Source organism: Mobula hypostoma, chromosome 2 (genome assembly GCF_963921235.1).
Source record: "Mobula hypostoma chromosome 2, sMobHyp1.1, whole genome shotgun sequence".
Lineage (NCBI taxonomy): Eukaryota > Metazoa > Chordata > Chondrichthyes > Myliobatiformes > Myliobatidae > Mobula > Mobula hypostoma.
The window spans coordinates 197,292,711-197,298,683 of NC_086098.1; positions in this window are offsets into that span (position 1 = coordinate 197,292,711).

The following is a 5,973-nucleotide window of genomic DNA, read 5'->3' on the forward strand; positions in this document are numbered from 1 at the left end:
CATAATCATTCTACTCAGTTAAATCTAAATATTATAATTCTAAGATGGCCTTGTACCTTAGTGCTTGTCAGTACTGCACTTTCTCTGTAACCATAACACTTTATTTCATATTCTGCTATTGCTTTCCCTCAGTGCACTATTGGAATGAAATCATCTGTTTTGATGGCATGCATAATGAATATTTTTCACTGTACCATAGTATATGTGGCAATAGTAAGTCCATTTACCAATTTACAAATATAAATAAGGAGGATTTTGCTTGGATGAAGAGGTTGTGTTCAGTTTTTCCTCTGTCCTCTGGCGCTGAGATCAATACCAGTTGTCCTGTCTAGTTTTATATTTTTACTACTCTGCTCTTGCACATAACCAAGCCATTAACTGAATTGATTGGTGCATGAGTGATTTGTGCCATAAGTGCCCAGCAGAATTCATTGAAAGTGCAATTCAACCTACAATGGTCAGAATTATGTTCCACTTTAGAAGCAGGCAACTTTCAAGCTTGTCGCTTTTAAAGATTCAGGCCTACTACTCCTTGATTTCCCTGGATGATTGGCTGTATAGAAACTGTGAGATATCCTTAGCATTTTCAGATTTTGCTGCTAACTTCTGTATACTGCACCTATTGAAAGAAAATATTGCAAATGTTTTGTAAAAGACCAATTTATGTTAGATGTGGAAATAAATGCTGATGATAACCGAGTGTGTGTTTAAAAAGTAGTGCTTCACTTGAGTTTCACTTTTTGGACAGTAGCCAATCAGAGAATAGGAGCAAGAGAACAGGTGACTCAAACAAGTTGGTGAGTATGCATAAAAAAAGCAATGTTTCGCGGGAGTTTCGCCGATTAGGATTCCTCAGCAAGGGCAAATAAAAATAAGACAGGAGTAAGCAGAACAGCCTTTGTTGGAGTGGCCATTGTTGGACTGAACAGTGTTAGAGTGGAGATTTGAGGCTTTGGCTCTTCATGGCTTTTGCGAGGACAGGATTGAGTGCCAGAGAGCAAAAAGGTGTAGGTAGATTTTTTTTCAGTTTATTTTTTGTTTTCTTCTTTATAATTGCACAATTAGAGCAGTAGGGATTCCAGGCAGGATAGTTGAATGCTTCTCTTGCAGAATGTGGGAAGGCAGTGTGCTCGAGTGTCCCTGACAACTTCACCTGCAAGAAGTGTATCCAGCAGCAGCTTCTAACACTCCATATATAGAGCTGGAACTGGATGAACTCTGGATCATTTGGGAGGCTGAGGGGGTGATGGATAGGATAGATAGTGAGCTAGTTACACCCAAGGAGCAGGACACCGGAAATTGGGTGACAGTCAGGAAGGTGAAAGGGGTTAAATACCCAATGCAGAGTATCCCTCATCAACAGGTATATCACTTTGGATACTGTTGGGTGGGGATGACCTAGCAGAGGAAAGTCACACTGGTCAGGGCCCTGGCATTGAGTCTGGTTCTGTGACTCAGAAGGGAAGGGCGTAGAAGAAGCGAGCAGTGGTGATAGGGAATTCATTAGTTCGGGAACAGAAAGGAGGTTCAGTGGACGAGAATGAGATTCACGGATGGTATGTTGCCTCCCTGGTGCTGGGGACTGAGGCATCTCAGATCAAGTCTGCAGCATTCTTAAGTGGGAGGGTGAGCAGTCAGAGATCTATCCACATCAGTACCAATGACATAGGGAGGAAGAGGGATGATGTTCTGCAAGGTAAGTTATGGGAGTTAGTCAAAGGACAGGACATCCAGGCCTGTGATCTCAGGATTACTACCGTGCCATGTGCTAGTGTGGCCAGAAACAGGAAGATTATACAGTTTAACATCTGGCCAAGGAGTTGGTGTAGAAGGGTGGGCTTCAGATTTTTGGATCACTGGGTTTCTTCCAGGGAAGGTGGGACCTGTACAGAACAGACAATTTGGAGGTGTACTAATATCCTAGTAGGAAGGTTTGTCAGAGCTGCACAGGGGTGGGGCGTGGGAGGGGGGGATTGTTAAACTAGAGTAACACGGAAATGGGAACCAGAGTGCCAGAACAGATAGTGGAGTGGTTGTGGAGACAGATGTTGTAAAGATTCAGACGGTGTCGGGAATCAAAAGGTTGTGCAGGTGGGACTAATGTTCTGAGTTGCATCTACTTCAAAGCAAGAGGTATTGTAGGAAAGGCAGATGAGCTCAAGGCATGGATCAATACATGGAATTATGTTATTGTAGCCATTAGTGAGACTTGGTTCCAGGAGGTGCAGGACTGGCAGCTCAGTGTTCCGGGATTCCATTGTTTTAGACATGATGGAGGGGGAAGGGTGGATTTACTATTCAGGGAAATTATCACGGCAGTACTCAGTCAATTCAGACTGGAGAATTTGTCCAGTGAAGCTTAATGGATGGAACTGAGGAATGACAAAGGTATGACCATATTAATGAAGCTATGTTACAGACTCACTCAACAGTCCGCAGAATTTAGAGGAACAAATTTGTACAGAGATCACATACTGTTGCAAGAAACATAAGGTTATGATAGTAGGTGATTTTAACTTTCTGTCTATTGACTGGGATTCACATACTGTCAAAGGGCTGGATGGGAACGAGTTGTCAAATGTGTTTAGGGAAGTTTCAAAGTTTCCTTAATCATAACATTGAAGTTTCAACAAGAGAGTGTGCAATACCTGATCTCCTATTGGGGAATGAGACAAGACAGGTGACAGAAGTCTGTGTAGGGGAACACTTTGCATTCAGTGAATATAATGCCATTAGTTTCAATTATGGAAAAGGACAGTTCTGGGTCTTTGTTTGAGTTTCTAAATTAGAAAAAGGCCAATTTTGATGGTATCAGAAAGATCTGGCAAGTGTGGATTGGGACAGGCTGTTCTAAGGTGAAGATGTACTGGGAAAGTGGGAGGACTTCAGAAGTGAAATTTTTAAAGTAAAATTTTTTGCTTGTTAAAATAAAAGGCAAGGATAAATGGTTTAGGGAACCTTGGTTTTCAAGACATACTGAGGCCCTGGTTAAGAAACAAAATGGAGATGCATCACAGGTATAGACAGTAAGTAACAAATGAGGTACAGGAGTAGTATAAGAAATGCACGAGAACACTTAAGAAAGAAATAAGGAGAGCTAAAAGAAGACATGAGGTTGTTCTGGCAGACAGGGTGAAGGAGAATCCGAAGGGCTTCTACAGATATATTAAGAACAAAATGATTGCAAGGGATAAACTTGGTCCTCCAGAAGATCAGAATGGTAATATATGTGTGGAGCCAGAAGAGATGGGTGGGATCTTAAATTGATTTTTTGCATCTGTATTAACTCAGGAGATGGACACAGAGTCTATAGGTGTGAGGCAAAGCAGCAGCAAGGTCATGGAACCTATACAGGTTACAGAGGAGGAGGTGTTTGCTGTCTTGAGGCAAATTAAGGTGTTCCCTCAGATCCTGTGTGAGGCAAGTGCAGAAATTGCAGGAACCCTTGTAGAGATATCTAAATCATTGCAACACACACAAAATGCTGGAGGAACTCAGCAGGCCAGGCAGCATCTATGGAAAAGAGTACAGTCAACATCTCGGCCTGAAATGTTGACAGTACTCTTTTCCATAGATGCTGCCTGGCCTGCTGAGTTCCCCCAGCATTTTGTGTGTGTTGCTTACATTTCCAGCATCTGCAGATTTTCTCTTGTTTGTGTTATCTAAATCATCCTTAGCGACAGGTGACGTACAGAGGATTGGAGGATAACTAATGTTGTTCTGCTTTTTAAAAAAGGCTTTAGGTACAAATGAGGAAATTATAGGCTGGTGAGCCTGACATCAGTCATGGGAAAGTTGTTGGAAGGTATTCTAAGGGACTAGGTATCTGAGTATTAGGATAGACAAGGACTGATTAACAATAGTCAGCATGGCTTTGTGCATGGTCTAACTAATATTATAGAATTTTTTAAGCAAGTTACCAGAAAAGTTGATGAAAGCAAGGCAGTGGATGTTGTCTACATGGACTTTGACAAGGTCCCACATGGGAGATTGGCCAAGAATGCTTAGTTGCTTGGCATTACGGATGAGGTAGTAAATTGTATTAGACATTGGCTTTGCAAGAGAAGCCAGCAAGTGGTAGTAAATGATTGCCTCTCTGACTGGAGGCCTGTGTCTAGTGGAGTGCTGCTGGGATTGTTGCTGGGTCTGTTATTGTTTGTCACCTATACCAACGATCAGGATGATAATGTTGTTAACTGGATCAGCAGATCTGTGGATGACACCAAGATTGGGGGTGTAGTTGACAGCGAGAAAGATGATCAAAGCTTGCAGTGATATCTGCATCAGCTGGAAAAATGGGCTGAAAAATGGCAGATGGAATTTAATGCAGACAACTGTAAGGTGTTGCACTTGGTAAGGCCCAACCAAGGAAGATCAAATGAGTGCTAGGGCACTGAGGAGTGTGGTAGAACAAAAGGATCTGGGAATACAGGCCATAATTCATTTAAAGAGGCATCACAGGTAGATAGGGTCATAAAGAAAGCTTTTGGAACATTGACCTTCATAGTTTAAAGTATTGAGTACAAGAGTTGGGATATTATATTGAAAGTTGTATCAGATGTCAGCGAGGCAGAATATGGAGTATTGTGTACAGTTTTGATCACCTCCTTACAGGAAAGATATAAATAAGATTGAAAGAGTATAGAGTAAATATACAAGGATGTTGCCGGGACTGGAGGACCTGAGTTAAAAGAAAAGATTGAATAGATTAGAAATTTATCCCCTATGATGTAGAAAATTGAGGGGAGATTCGATAGAGGTATACAAAATTATGAGTGTTATTATTTAGTTACTTACTTTGGTCCCTAGCTCCTTAAGTGCAGCATAGGCCATTGATGACCTCCTGCTCCATCGTTCTCTGAGGTAGATGGTATGGTTGGAGTTAATCAATGCTTCTGCATTCCATTGAATCCACTGTACAGGGAATAGGCCTATACAGCTTCAACAGAGCCCCATTGGCCAGCCTATCCATTTCCATCCCTCATATTAGCAATGTAGGGTTTGACTTTGAGAAGCATAAGGGGTTTAGATAGGGTAAACGCAAGCAGGCTTTTTACGCGGAGGTTGGGTGAGACTACAAGTAGAGGTCATGGGTTATGTTTAAAAGGTGATATATTTAAAGGAAACATGAGGGGAAACTCCTTCACACAGATGGTGGTGAGAGAGTGGAACGAGTTGCCAGCACAAGTGGTGGATGTGATTTTGATTTCATATTTTAGGTAGTTTTGGATAGATACATGGATGGGAGGGGCATGGAGGGCTATGGTCTGCATTCAGATTGATGGGACTATGTGGTTTAAATGGTTTGGCACAGACTAGATGGACCAAAAGCCTGGTTCTGTGCTGCAGTTTTACATGACTCGATAACTCTTGTACGAAAGTTTGTCATGGGACTGGCACAGTGCCACTTGTACTGTTGCTTTTGGGGTTGCTCCTACACTGTGAAAAGTTCTGTCTGTCCAGCAAGTAGAAACTTGCTGTTTTCCTTCCTCTTACATCTGGAATAACAACGTGTTGCAAAGCATTGTTTGTAAATGAAAAGCAAAAAAAAAAAATGCAGATTTTGGAATTCTGAAATAAAAACAGAAAATGATGGAAATGATCATCAAGTCAGATAGCATCTGTGGAAAGAGAAACAGGTTAAGTTTTCATCAGAATTTGAAAAGAGGGAAAGTGATGTTACAGAGACAGTGGGGCAGGGAAGGGGGCTATCTCTGATAGGGTGATGACAAGGCTGCCCTGACATTGAGCTGTGTGAAAGCCACAGGTTATTAATGTTCAGTTGGAGAGAAAATGAACAAATGAACATATAAAAACTGGGAAATGCTTAGCTGTAGGAAAACTGAGACAAAGAAAGTCAATTACTGATATTTTTGAGTTTAGTATTAGATTTGAAAGGCTTCAATATGTCCAGGTGGAAGATGAAAAGCTTGTATTGTGCCTCAGTGCAGGGGGTTAGAGGCAGACTGGGAG